Raw genomic sequence first — 17,308 nt, forward strand, 5'->3', positions numbered from 1 at the left:
TCATTAATATCAAAGAACTGAAATATGCCTACATATAGAATGGAAATAAATTATCTCGGGCGATGGTAGCTGATCTCTAAGAAGATATGCGGTGGCTACACACCTCTGAACTGTGTTACAATTAGGCTCGAAGTCCTATTTATTATTGAGAAATAATGGAAAACCCTAAACATCCAAAAACCTAACCCTAGGAGATGAAGCGCCAAAACTATGGGCCCCATTGGGGTAAATTGATACATCAACTTCTCGGGGTCATAACTTTTGCTTACGATCTTTGTTTGATGCGAAGGATACCTCATTAGAAATATCTGTCCAAGGACTATAGATTTCAACTTTAAATGTAGTCAAAGATCCATGTTTTCCTGTTTTCCAAAAAAATGTCATTTAGGGCCTTAAAATGGCTTCAAAAGTTAAGGACCCGAAAAAATGCCAAAAATATTAAATTGTGCTACGATTACAAAAACTGAAAGAAATAATGGTACAATGGTGGAGTTCCAACTAGAATAGGCGGGTGGCCACCAATATCCACCTGGATCAATCGACCCCTTAATGCACTCAATAACACCCATTCACCATACATAACCATGTTATGCATCTAGAGGCGTGTTGATGGGTTGGAATTCTCCACCAACAACAATGGGGATCTCCTCGGTGTAGGATTGTTGAAGCCCTGGAATTCTGTTGCAACAACATGGGGGATAACCACCTGGTTTGGACTTTGGAAGCAACTCCTTTTCCGTTTGGCATGGTGGCCCCGGTTGGGGATAATGGGACCAGTTTCCTAGCAAGAATTGATATGATGATGATGTTGGTTTGATATAAGGTATAATGGGAGATGACTTAACTAAAATGATCTAATTAAACAATCAAACACATGCATCTATCTATTCTAACATTATCTTAATATATACCTAGGAATAACTTAAGTCATGCGATCTACAAAGATATCTTAGAGCAAGAGGTAATAAACATCATTCAATTGCTATAAGAGAAGAAATCGTTAATGATAATTATTTTTACTAAATAGTTAGGAAAAATAATTTGTGAGAATTATATCGCATATGTCAATTGCTCATGTACTCAATAAGGAATCACAGCGAAAACATTTTACAAAAGTGCAATAATGTCAAACTGTAGCTCAGATTTCATACATAACAAAATCTAAGAAAGATTGCTACCAATTCATAAACAAAACACAACCATAAAGATAGAAGTACCAGATATGAGAGGTTCTACTCATGAAGTCAGCAATATTGATTTGCTTCTTTTCAACTAAATATACTCTAAGAGTACAAAAGTGAAAATTGAGTGGAGTATGCTTCAATCTCTTAGAAAATCAAGATCTTGTTCCAATTTTTCCATCAAAACAGTCGCAAAAGTACATAAGTGCAAGCCTTTTCAAAGTGTTTTTTGATAAAATTCTGGACCCCTCTCTAAATGCATGAGAGAGGCTTAAATAGTACAACATATGTATCAAAAATAGATTATTACATAAAAATTTGACGAGGTTTCAAACAACCTTCCTCAGAATAAGTAAAATAAAAAATAAAATAGAAAATAGAATGATGACGAGCTTCTTCAAATTGAATGGTTCTAGTCAACCATTTGGTCCTTGAGTTCGCAGATATCTATCATTGGCTTCACCTGGGGTGGCGAGCCAATTCTAAATCTTAATTGTCCCATAAATACAGCATCAGAGAGTGATGGCACCATATTTTGAGTGGAATTTGTTAGACAACGTAGAGTCATCCATTCATTATGTGGTTTTACGAGAAACTATCAATAGCTATCCCAGTCAAGCTTAGACAGTTGTTTGATTTCCTCAACTTGCATTTTCGCAGTCTCTTTCCACTGTTTCTCTAACTATTTGATGTTTGGGAGAACTTCTGGCATGAATTCTTTAATGAGATTGGCACTATGAAGGTTTCAATCACAACCTCAATTCTATTGTTTTTTGTACTAGTTGTTTCCATTTCTGCTTGCTTTAACTGTATGCCCCAATATGTGAATAAAATATCCTTGTGGGACTCCTCGATCTTTGGCAGATCGACTTTTCTACCTTCTTCAGGTTCCTACCAAAAGATAAACTTTGAAATCCTCTTATTGACCTCTTCGTATTCTAATCTTTGATCAACCACTTGATTGGTTAATATATCACTTGTTTCAAAATATGGATTGATCAATGATATTTTTTGGCAGAATACTTCTTGTTGCTGTGACAACAGAGTATTTAGTTCAAGTGATTCTTTAATGAATTCCTCTGTTTGAGGGTTGTTTCTGAGTCTATCTATTACATTCTACATTTGATGAATCTGTTATTTCTTCTCTGCGATGTTTGCTTGATGCTGTAATCTCATTTGCTCAAAATATTTTTTAAGTTGTGCCATCTACATCTCTGGTTGTCTATTGGTGCTCTATCTTTCCATCTCAAGTTGTTGTTCCAACAGCTAGACTCTTTCTTATTTTTCTTTAAGCAAAACCCGAACTTTTGTTTCCTTATCAATTGTTGCAGTTGCATTAGCGCCTGCAAATTGTGATAACTTTGTAATATTTTTTGATGGATCGATGGGGGTGTCTTTCCATACTGCCTCCATTGATTCATCTTCAAGAGTTGTTGCTGCTGATGCATCCAATTTCCTTTTCCTCTTCACTACAGCCTTATGTTTTGGACTGTGGAATATATCCAGTGGGGGTATTTGCTCAATCTTTAAAACAATCTCTGAAGTTGGGTAGGCTGGGATGATTTCAATATCCTGAGTATTTGTAACACCTCGTATTATTGTTTCTGGGTTTATAACCTGTTGAGTTTGTATAGGAGTTTGAAATCCAGATGTTCCTTCAAGACTGGTCTCTATTTACTACGTTCGGACCTTTTTATTAAATTTCTCCAATTCTTAATCCAGATCAATGACTTTGATCTTTTCTGTTTGAGCCTGTGTGGAGTAATTCTCCATGTGTTCCTCAGTTGAAGCCTTTTTGGCCATTTCTTCAACACTTTCCTCTGTATTCTTCTCAAGGTCTTTCTCGGGGCTTTCTTCCTTATTCTGAGATTGGTGTTCAGAGTCTTTTGAACCTTGAATTGACTTCTCTTGAGATTCCTCATCATAATTATGCTTGGAACTTTTCTCCAGGCTTACACTGGGAGTGGGTTCTCTTATTTCTTTAATTTGCAATAGGTCCAAAGGGACCTTTTTGAGTCTTTTATTCATGTATATGTGGAAGCAGTTGAGGTCCATTGGGATCATTTTTATTGATGCTAAATGTAAGACTTGCGAAAATGTCTCAGCTGCCTCAAAGAGATCATCAAACTCATCGTCCTCATGAATAAATTGTTTGATTTTGACCATATTAGTGAAGTTCTGGGTGACCTTGTTAGGGTCATACTGTCTTCCTGGCAAGTAGCCAGATTTAGGGATGTGATGTTCTGTATCTCTTTTGCTGCATGCCCAACATAAAGTAATGCAAAAGCACCACATTGCACCGGGAAGGTCGGCCATATGGATTTCTTCATTTCTTTGAGGGTTTTGGTAATACCATCCCCCATTGTTTGATAGGTAGTCTCTCTTTCCAATCATATATTAGGAACATAAAATGGAAGAACATGTGGCGCTGTAATACTCCCAAAAAATCTGATATAAGTAAACAATTCCTCGCCATAAGGCAGGAATGCCTATTCATAAAGTGACTTGGCTTAATGTTATAGCTCCAAATCTCACTCTTATGGTTTGTGATGCTGCACACATGGCCTAGGGCAATCCCTCCTTCCAGACCTGGTCCCAAAATTTAAAAAACAATGTTTTATCCCTTATACGCGACTTTGCCATGTGTTAAATGCGTGTATACGCGGGTAGGTCTATACCCAACCCGTGTGTATGTATTAAAACACTTAAAAAAATATAAAACTCCTTAATTTTGGGCGGAGATCGCGGGTTTTACCTGCTGATCACCTGTTAGTGCCCGTGGCCCAACTGTTCCCAACCAACTCCCAACTAAAAAACTACTTTGTGAGACGTATAAATAGACCTCAAGGGGAAGGCCTAAGGAGAGGAGAGAAGAAGAGAAAGGTTATTATGCTAAGATTTTTCCCCTGATCAGGTCTGAAGAGCCTTGTGCCTTCTGCACTTCCCCCATTTGTACAGGAAACCCTTGTTTCCTTGTGTGTTGATGTTCATCCACCATTTGTGACATCATGGAGTAAGGCATGGAAGGAGTTTGTTAAAGGCTTGAGGCTGGAACGGATCCGAAAGGAAGCTTTGCTTGGAGCCTGCTGAAGGTGACTCAGGTGAAATTATTCCTTTTTTATGTACTTTATTTGTCTATAATAAAAGAAACACATGTCTTGGTTCCCGATATAAATCTTCTTTATGTTTATGATATTCATGTTTAGAATTCATATGTAAATGGTTGTTTGGATTTCATAACTAACTACCTTTATTTATAACATGAAGATGGGTTATTTATAAGGTTTTGTCCATATACTGTTGTGTTCTTTGGAATTGGTTGTTTTGTAGGACAAAAGAGAAGAAGGGAACTCCAAGAAGGGTTTGGACCCTAAGGGCCTTCTCAAACGTAGGACCTAAGGTACGTCCTCTTTACAATATAATTTGCTTACAGTAGCATAATGGCTGTGTGAATGTGTGTTTATTTGAATAGATAACTTTCAATCTGCTAGGGTTTCCACCCAAAAAGCCCTAGGGGAACATTTCCCTCAGACACTTAATTTCTTAAGTTTGTCTAAGGTTTTATTCCGAATAGTTTCAAAATGCAAGCTTTTATTTGCTAAGTTTTTGAATTTTTTTTAAGGGTCCCCATTTATTAATATAATACTAACTATTTATATAATAAATGGGGGGGTTGTTGAAAAGTACAACAATTGGTGATTCACTGGAGGAACTAGTTATCTTTGATAATTTTGAAATTTATAAAACTTTCAAAATAAAGATAGTTCAGGAAATAAGAATTATATGAAATTTAATATAAGTAATATTTCTCTGAATAAAAAAGCAAACTCACCTAATTACAATTCATTTGATATCCTCTTAAAAATGAAAATTCCTTTGTCTATATCAGTCTTTACTTAGTTTAAATATAAAGTAGGGGGCTTTTGCAAATCAAATTTTAGATGTACTTATTTGTCACAGGTAGAACCTTTGCTACCAACAGGTGTCCATAGATTTGACAATGTTACCTTTTAACCAGCAATGATTCAATGTCCCATCCAGATAAGAGTGTAGCTTTTAGAGATAAATTCAAAATCATATAATTATTCTCCTTTTTTTTTAAACATTTTTTTTTTTTGAAATTTTTTTCTTTTTTATTACTTAAAAGGCATTGTCTTGGTTTGGTGTCCAAATAGTGATAATGCCATTCACCGGTTGTAATTCAACTGAATAAGCCGGCTCGTGATGAGACCCCTTGTCTTTTGATTAAAATAATCTCAAGCCATTACCCTATTTTGGTATGTAGTATTGGTAATGTTAGTCTATAATTTCCCTATGAACATGGTAAGCAAACTCTTGATGAGACCTCCTATCTTTTAAGTTTGAGTATATTTTAGAATTACACTCTAAAAAGAGAAAATGTTACTGGATGAGGAGAACCATTGACTCCTTAAGAGCTATGGATGACAATTATAGAGTTAAAGATGCTTATCTGCAAAGAGTCTTTACTTTGTCAAAGATACTTTTCTGTACTAATAGTAGAACAAAAGTTTTTTATAAAGTTGGAGGTTTCTCACAGAATAAATAATTTTGGTGGAAACAAGAAAATTTCAGAGAGATAGAACCTTAGTTAATTTCCAAATGTTATAATTATTTCCTTAACAATATCCACTTATAAAAGCGAAAAATCAAAATATTTCAAGATATTTTTATTGTAAGGCCAAAAGTAAATACTATTTAACTTTTATTTTCCTAGGAAAAGTAAAGGTGATAATGTACAAGGGATATAAGAGGTTATCTCCTATGAAAATTATTTTTTCAAAATCTGCCCATTCACACGCAGAGAATCTCTCTTGCATGATAAATCTTGCAATAGAAACATTAATGGGCCGATTTGTTCTGTAATTTGAAATGGTCCAAGCCACATTATTTGGAATTTGGTATGCTTACATTTTTCCTCATGTGCTTTATCTCACTTCAATACAAGGTATCTGAGTTGAAATGATTTTGGGCTTACAAAATTTGCATCAAAGGAAGATTTAACTAATTGTTGATGATGGGCATGTACGATTTTGGCTTTCTCTCTTTCTTCTTCGAGTTTGAGGATTTGTGATTGCCTTAATTGCAAAGAAGAAGGAATTTCTTCAATAAATTGAACTAGGGCTAGAGAGGGAATAACTATATTTGTAGGAAAAACAACTTCTTTCCCATAGACCAAATTAAATGGAGAAGTGCCTATTGAGGCCTTCTGTGTTATTTGATCTTCCCATAGAGCAAATGTTAAAGATTTATGCCAGTTTCTTTGACTCTGATCAATAGTTCGTTTAATGATCATAATGAGGTTTTTATTGGTTGATTCTGCTAAACCATTTCCTTGAGGATAATAGTTAGCAGAATACTTGAGTTTGAAACCTCTTTTGAGAGTGAATTCTATCATAGTGTTTCCTGTGAAACAAGATGCATTGTCAAACATCAGGGCAGTTGATAGGCCAAATCTGGTAATGATAAATTAATCAATAAATTCGATAATGTTCTCATAATTGGTTACCTTTAGTTGAATTTCTTCCACGCATTTAGTAAAGTGATAAGTTGTTGTAAGGATGTATCTATGTTGATTTTAGGAGTGAGGAACGATCTCACCTATTATGTCTAGTCTCCATTGCTCAAATGGTTATTCAATGTTGACTGGTTGTAATGGAAATGTAGGTTTCCTTTGTCTTCCAACAACAATTTGATAGGTTTTGCACTTCCTTACATATTCATGTGCGTCCTTGAACAAGGTTGGCCAGTAGTAGCCAACATGTAGGATTTTATGTGTTCTTATGTCTCCTCCAAAGTGTCCACTAGTTAGCCCATCATGGAGTTCCTGTAAAGCCTTTTCTGCCTCAGATTTTTCAATGCACCTTAGCAAAACAAAATCATATTTATTTCTAATTAAAGCATCATTGACAATTTCGTATTTCTTTACTTTCAATCTCAAAGCCCTTTTTCTTTTGCAACTGAGCTGCATAGGGACATATCCATTTTTTAAATAAAATATGATATCAGCATATTGAGATTTATTATCATTGAGGCTTACCTCTAATATTTGCATATCATCACTTGAATCTTCTTCTGCTGGTAAGTTGGATGCTCCAGATAACATTCTGCAAAAACCTTGACCTCTAACAATTTTAGCTGGTCTAATTTTGACATTGTATTCTTGTAGTGAAATTATCGAGTGGGATCTTTTTTCTCCTACTTCCATTTGCACTAGTAATTGCCTTACTGCTGAGAATGGAACTATGTTTTTGGTGTGATTTTTAAGGAGAAATGGTTTGAAATGCTTTATTGACTTAAAAACAGCAAAGGCCTATTTTTCCATAGCAGAGTAATTTAATTCGACACCTTGTAGATTTTAACTAAAAAATGAGATTGGTGATTCTATCTGTTGATCATTAAGTTGTGTCAAAATGGAAGCATATGATGTTTCTGATGAAAATGTGTATAAAACAAAATGATTGGAAAAATTGGGAGTTTTCACAGAGGGAGCGTTGATAATAGCTTATTTTATTAAATCAAATTCTTCTCTTTCATTGTGACCCCACTTGAAAACTGATTTTTTCTTAATCATAGGCTGTAAAGGTAAAACTATTTGTGAAAAGAGAGGGACATATCATTTTACAAAGTTTTTTTGACCAAAGAAAGACTGCATTGATTTCTTATTATGGAGTAAGGGGATTTTCTCAATTTCCTTAATCCTTTCTGGATTGATATAAATACCCTTTTTTGATACGACAAATCCTAAAATCTTACCTTTGCTTAAGGAAAAGTAAGACTTCTTTGGATTGAGCAAGATCCCATATTTCTTGCATCGTTCAAATATCTGCTTAAGGTCATTTAAATGGATTCTTCTCTTTCTGTAATAGACAGTGATATCATCCAGGTAAATAACAACTGATTTGTTAATGAGTTAATGAGTCCTTTAAAGGCTATATCCATAACTCTTTGAAATGTGGCACCTGCATTAATCAAACCAAAAGTCATTTTTTGATAAGAATATGTTCCCCATTGAATTCTGAACATGGTTTTCAATCTATCATCTGGATGGACCAGGATTTGGTTATATCCTGAAAATCCATCAAGAAATGACATGAGCTTAGAACCGGCTACTGACTGCAGCACTTGTTCCATGGTTGGCAATGGAAAGTTGTCTTTCTGACATGCTTTACTTAAATTTCTAAAATCTATACATATACTAATGTCTCCATTCTTTTTCCTAACAAGCACTAAATTGGATACCCATTTTGAATGCCTAACAGGAAATATGATTCTGGCCTTAAGGAGTTTATTCAGCTCTGATTTGATTTGACTTTCGAGGTTTGGGTGATTTTTCCTTAGTTTTCGCTGCACTAGTTTATCATTAGAGATCATAGGAATGGTGTGTTGTATGCCAGAGGTATCATAAGTTTTGAGATCAGAATAATCCTAGGTAAAGATACCTTTGTATTTCTTTAACAATTGGATAAATGATGATCTTTCATCAGAGGATAGGCCAAGACCTAGATTAATGTTCTGAAGCTTGTCATCAGTTCCAAGGTTCACTAATTCAAATCTCAGGGTTGAGCTTTGGATTTTGGCATTAGTTACCTTCTTAAATCTGTCTTTGATATCATAAAGATCTTCTAATTTGACTACAGATTTGGGTATTGGATTTTCATCAGCGTTCTTCTTTAACTGAAGGTCGTGCTTATTTTCATCTATGATTTGGTCATCGTATGACCCCTCTGATGTTAGAAAATTTACAATATCGTAACCATTGTTGAAGACTTGCCAATTGGTTACATTGTCAGGAATAGATGGTCTAAAAAGTAATTCAATGGAAAATATATCAGGACTATAATCCTCATATGGTATGAGTTTTGATGCAACATTAGCTAACAGATCAGCACTGGAATTTTGCATTCTAGGTACATGAGAAATATTAAATGCCAAAAAATGTGATGTAAGATCCTGGACTAATGATTGATAATTCTTAAGATGTCCAGAAAGGCAGTGGATAATATTTCTTACCTGTTTAATGACAATTTCCGAGTCTCCAAAAACTTGCATATATTTGGTGTCGAGGCCAATTGCTTTATATAATCCTTGAACCAATGCCTCGTATTCTATGGTATTGTTTGTACACTCAAATTCTAATCTACAAGCTAACATGGTCTTTTCTCCTTCTGGGCTGATTAAAATGCAACCATCTCCTCCACCATCGTTAGATTTGGAACCATCAAAGTATAAAGTCCAAAATAAAGTGTTAACTACAGGTTTATTTACAATTTTTTTTACATTTGGAAGCATCTGTCTGCGAGAAATTTTCAACCTGTGAGATGAAAACATTATCCAAAAAGGGAGTATCATGTGCTTTAAAGTTCCCTAAAAATGACTCAACTGAATAATTACGAACAATGTTATTATTGAATGCTACCGGCTCATTATCACCGTCAAATTCAGTCACTGTATGTTTTAGGTGTTTCTCTCAGTCAACTCGAATTTTATTTGGCTTTCTATTATAGGGAAACCACATGTGAGACCAGTCTATAGCAAAATATCCATGTAGTTTCTCAGACTAGTATCTACTTAGAATTAGGCCATAAAATTCAGGAATGTCAGCGACCAATATATCAAATATTTGACAAACTGTGGTATTTGAGGAAAGTTGAATGCCAATCGAATTTATTTCCCCTAAGACCTCTAGCTTGATTATGTCAAGTTGTACTATGTCAACGACAAACTTTTGAGGAGTGACGTTTAACTTAGCACAGACTGTTGTCGGCATTATATTAGAAGAGGCTCTTGAGTCAATCAAACAATTATGAAGGTTCCTATTGAAAATTTCATAAGTTAAGAGGCAAGGAGGAATGTGTGAATTAGATCTGTCACTAATTAGGATGACATCTATAGGGTTGACTTTTTTTGAATAAGTGGGGGGTTTACCCATGCCTTTAGCATCTTGAGATACAACAACAGTAGGTAGGGGTGAAGTAAGGACTGCATTTAGTTCTCTAAGTAGTATTTTCTTTTGTTGCTTCAGTTTTCTAAGTCCATGTAGTGAAATATTGGCCCTAGTTTTCTTAATGTATTCCACAATATTATACTCCATGGTATCAGTAAATACCAGGGTCTTTGATGTAGATGGAAGGTTTGATGAAGATGGATTTGGCTGTGAAGCCTTAGGAGAAGAATTTTTGCTTATTGTTTTTTCCTTAGCAATAGGAATTGGAGTTTTCTACTTTTAATCTAACTGAGTCGTATCAGCATGCCCTTTTCTTCTGATGTTAATAGGAAAAGCATGTTTTTCTTCTCGTTTGGAAGGATAAAATCCCACATCCCATTTAGTTCGACTACTTCTTATTCTTCAATTTATTCATCGGTTATTGCGTTTTCCTCTTCCTCTTTTTCTAAGTTAGACTCAACATTTGATATAGTATTTGGTGGTTGAGAACTAGAAGACTGATTCCTCCTAAAAGATCTGAAAGGTTTTTTAGTACAAGGGGATTCAAAAACTTGTTTCTTCATTTCAACCATTTCGTTAGACATGTTTTTCAGTACTTTCTGAAAGCCTTCAAGATCGAAAGGATCTTTTAGGGATTTCTTTTTAGAGTCATCTTCGAAAGTAACATTTTTAGATTTTCTGTCTTCCTAAGAGGTCCTCTTCCCAAGAGAAATTATGTGTTTCTCTACGAACAAGGCTTCCTTCATGTTCTCAGCTAATGTGGCCAAATTCACTTTATCTACAAAAATGACTATACTGGAAGGAAGGGAAGATATGTACCACTCAATTTGAACATCAAACCAGGTGCTAACGTAGTTGGAATTTTATTGAGTAGTTTGTTGAATCTGGAGTTGAAATATTTGACCTTTTCTTCCGTCTTAGGCTATAGATTGGACAACTCGTTGATGAGAGATGCAATGGTTCTATCATCTCCAAACTTATCTAGGAATTGTTCTTCGAACATCTCCCAGCTATTTATGGAGCGAGAAGGTAATGAAAAGTACCAGGATCCTGCTAATCCTGTAAGAGCATATGGAAATAATGTGACTATGTAGTCTTCTTCATCGACTTCATTTAAATTGATGGCCAACATTTAGTTATGGAGATGTTCCTCCGCTGGTAATCCATCATCAGGATTAAATTTGGGAAACCATCTTTTAGGATGCTTAGGAATAGGATGAAGAGGAGCTGCCATTGCTACATCATCGAGATTATTCCATGGTTGTACTCACGGTTGTTGTTGTTGTCCTGCCATTGGACTTTGAGTGTATGAGATGATAAGAGGGGTTTGAGTTGAAGAAGAGGAAGATTGGGTGCTTGGACTAGAAGAACTAGCACCAGTAGTTGGAATGGAAGCTGTTGGAACGAGTGGGGGGAATGAATGGGTTTGAGGTGGAGAATGGGATAAAACCTCTCTAATGGATGTCTATGATTCAGATTTCTTGCTTTTATTTTGGAAAGAAGATATGGGAAAGTCAAAAGGAGGAATTTTTGTCTTCTCACTTTGAGAACGAGTCAAGATTTGTCTTGGTTGTAGAACAGAGGAAACACTTCCTTCAGATGACTAAGCTTTTACAGGAGTTTCAGCTAAAATAGAGATTTTCTCTAACTTCTCTATCCAAATCTAAACTTCTAGGGCTTCAGGGTTGTAGTATGAAGAAGTTATTCTCTGATATTCACTTAGATACTTTGGAGAGGTTTTCTCAACTTCTGACCTTGGGATTGTAGTTCTAGATGGGGATCTAGAAGTTGGAGGAGATCTAGAGAGGGAATGACCCTTATGATGGATTTTTTATTTATGATCAATTATATTTTCCATTCACATTCATGGAACTCCTTCTAGCGCCAAAATGATGAAGCCCCGAAATTCCGTTGCAACAACATGTGGGATAACCACCTAGTCCAGACCTTGGAAGCAACTCCTTTTTCGTTTGGTATGGTGGCTCCGACTGGGGATAATGGGACCATTTTCCCAGCAAGAATTGATACGATGATGATGTTGGTTTGATATAAGGTATAATGGTAAATGACTTAACTAAAATGATCTAATTAAATAATCAAACACATGCATCTATCTATTTTAACACTATCTTAATATATACTCGGGAATAACTTAAGTCATGTGATCTACAAAGATATCTTAGAGCAAAAGGTAATAAAGATCGTTCAATTTCTATAACAGAAGAAATTGTTAATGATAATTATTTTGACTAAATAGTTAGGCAAAATAATTTGTGAGAGCTATATTGCATATATCAATTTCTCATGTACTCAATAAGGATCACAGCTAAAACATTTTACAAAAGTGCAATAATGTCAAACTGTAGTTCAGATTTCATACATAACACAATATAAGAAAGATTACTGTCAATTCAATAACAAAACATAACAATAAAGATAGAAGTACCAGATATGAGAGGTTCTACTCATGAAGTCAGAAATATTGATCTGCTTCTTTTCAACTAAATATACTCTAAGAGTAAAAAAGTGAAAATTCAGTAGAGTATGATCCAATCTCCAAGAAAATGAAGATCTTGTTCCAATTATTTCATCAAGGTAGTCGCAAAAGTACATAAGTGCAAGCCTTTGTAAAGTGTTTTTTGATAGAATTTTGGACCCCTCTCTAAATTCATGAGAGAGGTTTAAATAATACAACGTATGTATCAAAAATAGATTATTACATAGAAAACTAACGAGGTTTCAAACAACCTTCCTCCAAATAAGTAAAATAAAAAATAAAATGATGACGAGCTTCTTCAAATTGAATGGTTCTAGTCAGCCATTTGGTCCTTGAGTTCGCATATATCTATCATTAGCTTCACCTGGGATGGCTAGCCAATTCTAGATCTTAATTGTCTCATAAATATAGCATCACAGAGTGGTGGCACCATCTTTTGTGTGGAATTCGTTATACATCACAGAGTCATCCATTCACTGTGTGGTTTTACTAGAAACTACCAGTAGGTTTCCCAGTCAAGCTTAAACAGTTGTTTGATTGCCTCAACTTGCGTTTTGGCGGTCTATTTCCACTGTTTCTCTAACTATTTGATGTCTAGGAGAACTTCTGGCCTGCATTCTTTATTGAGATTGGCACTATGAAGGTTTTCAATAACAACCTCAATTATATGTTTGTCATACTAGCTACTCTTACTGCTGCCCTTTCTGCTTGCTTTAACTGTATGTCCCAATCTGTGAATAAAATATTCTTGTGGGACTCCTCAATCTTTGGCAGATCAACTTTTCTACCTTCTTCAGATTCCTGACAAGAAATAAACTCTGAAATCCTCTTATTGACCTCTTCATATTCTAATCTCTTATCAACCACTTTATTGGTTAATATATCACTTGTTTCACAATATGGATTAATCAATGAGATTTTTTGGCAGAATACTTCTTGTTGCTTTGACAACAGAGTATTTAGTTCAAGTGCTTCTTTAATGAATTCTTCTGTCTGAGGGCTATCTCTGAGTCTCTCTATTACATCTGCATTTGATGAATCTATGAGTTCTTCTTTGCGATGTCTGCTTGTTGTTGTAATCTCATTTTCTCAAAATATTTTTTAAGTTGTGCCATCTTCATCTCTTCTTGTCTATTGGTGCTCTGTCTTTCCATCTCAAGTTTTTGTTCCGACAAATGTACTCTTTCTTCTTTTTCTTTAAGAAAAAGTCGAACCTATGTTGCCTTATCAATTGTTGCAGTTGCATAGTCACCTACAAATTGTGATAGCTTTGTAAGATTTTATAATGGATCAATGTGGGTGTCTTCCCATAATACCCCCATTGATTCATTTTCAATATTTTTTGTTGTTGATGCATCCAATTTCCTTTTCTTCCTTTGCCTCTTCATTACAACCTTATGTGTTGGACTGTAGAGTATATCCAGTGGGGGTATTTCCTCAATCTTTAAAAAAATCTCTGAAGTTGGGTAGGTTGGGATGATTTCGATATCTTGAGTAGCTGTAACTCATCATATTGTTGTTTCTAGGTTTATAACCTGCTGAGTCTGTTTAGGAGTTTGAAATCAAGATGTTCCTTCAAGACTGGTCTTTATTTGTTGTGATTAGAGATTTTTGTTAAAATTCTCCCATTCTTGATCGAGATCAATGGCTTTGATCTTTTCTGTTTGAACATGTGTGGATTCAGTCTCCATTTATACCTCAATTGAGGCCTTTTTGGCCGTTTCTTTAACACTTTCCTCTGTATTCTTCTCTGGGTCTTTCTCGGGGTTTTCTCCCTTATTATGAGATTGGTGTTAAGAGTCTTCTGAAACTTGAATTGACTTCGCTTGAGATTCCCCATTAGAAATATACTCAGCACTTTGCTCCAGGCTTACCCTCGGAGTGGGTTCTCTTATTTCTTCAATCTGTAATAGGTCCAAGGGACCTTTGTTAGTATTTTATTCCTATATATGTGGAAGCAGTTGAGGTCTGTCAGGCCTAGTTTTATTGATGCTAAATGTAAGACTTATGAAAATGTCTTCGCTGCCTCAAAGGATCATCAAACTCATCGTCCTCATGAATAAATTGTCTAATTTTGACCAGAGTAGTGAAGTTTCAAGAGACCTTGTTAGGGTCATAATGTCTGGCTGGCACATTAGCCAGATTTAGGGATGTGATGTTCTGTATCTCTTTTGTTTCATGCCCAACATCATGTAATGAAAAATAACCATATTGCACTAGGAAGGTCGTCCAGATGGATCTATTCATTTCTTTGACGGTTTTGGTAATATCATCTCCCGTTGTTTGATAGGAAATCTCTCTTGCCAATAATCTATCAGGAACATAAAATGGAAGAACATGCAGAGCTGTAATACGCCCAAAAGTAAATAATTCCTCGCCAAACCATCTTTCCACGGGAAAGATGTATGTTTTAGCTTCCTCTGATAGCCTGGGGGCTTTCTTATAAAAAATGGTTTGGTAAATTAGAAACATAATTCCATGACAAATTTTGTAAAATTGGGATCTAAACTGTGATTCCCACAAAATCTCATGATAAACATGGATGGGAGAGGGTCTTGTAGAGTCCATTTCCAGTCCATGTTTAGAAAATGTGACAAAAACATATAGCATCTGTAATATATCCACTCATGTAAAAGGGAGGGATAATCGAGAGGAGATAATCCTATTATGCTTGTATTCACTAATGGCCATAGCCAAATTGTCTGACAAAATATTGCTCCAGTTCATAATTATAGCATTAACAGCCACATCAATCAATGGAACCCATTCAATAGAAAATTTGCTATTGTTAACCTTTCTAAATAGCCTACACATCATTGTGGTTGCAAAATTATGTGGGGCTGACAGAGGTGCAATTGAGTACATACCATTTTTCTCTCGTTTAAACTTGCTGGAGCTAGACCTCCAGTTCTGTATGACGTCCATCAGGTCTTCATTTACTTTCGAAAAATGCTCAATAAAGGCTTTATCATAGAGCTTCTGTGGTTCTGGGAGATGGTACATTTGGCATAAATTGTCTCGAGTAAATGACCCCATGGCTTCATCCCTGGAATTCCTGAGTGTTCTATCTGAAATGTCGAGATTGTCAATAATTCATCTTACCATATCAATGTATGGCAAGATTTTAGGCCTTGCAGCTATTCTATGCAGAAAAGAACATGGTGCTTCAAAATAAGAAGCCTCCAATGAGACCTCGACATCTGTTGTTTCTTTAGTTTCTAGGACCTTTGGGTTTTTATTCCTCTAGTAAATTATACATTGCCTCTGATGATGTAGTCACGACATCCTTGTTGCATGTTGTATCAGGCAAGAGTGGAAGCATTTATGAATCCTTTGCAGTCTTCTTTTCTTAACCATTTTTCTGAGTGTTGTTTTCTTCGGAAATTTCTTGAAATTTGCAATGGAGAAAACAGAGTGAAATGCAGAGCAACAATGAAAGCGGAAAAATAACACAGTAAATTCTGAAATAATGTAAAGCTGAAGCTTTTATTTCAAAAAGGTATAAAAAGATGTAAATCTTCTCAAGCCATTAAAAGAGTAAATGCAAGATCTAAGACTTTTGTGATCCATCATTTAGAATACAATCTTTCGGGTTAATCACATTGTAAGGATTGGGTCGACGTTTCGAACCAACTAATGTGGTTCATCCTCGGGACAAGGTGAGAAATCAATCAATCTGAGAGAATAAATAGCATGGATGCATCATAGTACAATGTTAGCCATTCAGAATTAGCCGTTGGTGAAGTGAGATTATTTAAGAGATCTTAACTAATAATTAGTTAGAAACTAGTTGTTATGTAATATTTAATTATTTATTATCGAAATTGTCACAATTTATTAATTTAAATAATAATATAATCAAGTAAAATAATATTATAAGCTAGGGTTGACCTAGTCAATATGACTAAGAAATGAAACTAGTCGTTATCTTGATATAATAATATTAATTCGTTTATTTATGTAATGTTATTGGTAAGGGTTGACCTATTAGGTGGAAAATTGGTCGTTATAAATAATTAATTAATATACTAATATTTGGTTTAAATTTAGTTGTTCAGTAATGAATTTTTTATTTTTTTTCAATTCAACTAATAATATTATCCAAGAATAATATTATTAGTTAGGATTGACCTATTAATGTGAAATAGGAAGAAAAACTAGCGGTTATGATAAAAAACAGTTACTACTATTATTAAAAATAATTAATTTATGTAATAATATGGGGTTGAAATTAGTTGAAAGGTAATAAATCTTTATAGTAATATGACCTAAAGTAATTATATAAAAAAAATTAAGGATATTTGGTTGAAACCTCATTTAATTTGATATATTTTATAACCATATATTTTAGAATCTTTTAATAAAATATTTGCCAAAACCTTAATAAGGACAACTTAAGGAATCCTACAATAAAAGAGATCAAAGGTTAGAGGAGAGAACACCTCATTGAAAGGGGGAAGCAAAGAAAGGAATAGCTAACAGCAGGAGGAAAGCCTTAAAATAGAAAACACTAGGAGTCAAAAAAGGAGAGGGCGGAGGAGCTAAGAGGTGAGGGCCGGAATCCATCTTTTACTTAATTTCCAGCCATCATCCCTATTAAGGTTTTTGGCATGCCTTTCAATCTCAATCGCTTCCCTAATTTTTTTGTGGGGAAATGACCGATTT

The sequence above is a fragment of the Pinus tabuliformis genome, chromosome 1_2 (genome assembly GCF_031772625.1).
Source record: "Pinus tabuliformis cultivar Carrire ecotype Pingquan chromosome 1_2, CPIR1, whole genome shotgun sequence".
Classification (NCBI taxonomy): domain Eukaryota; kingdom Viridiplantae; phylum Streptophyta; class Pinopsida; order Pinales; family Pinaceae; genus Pinus; species Pinus tabuliformis.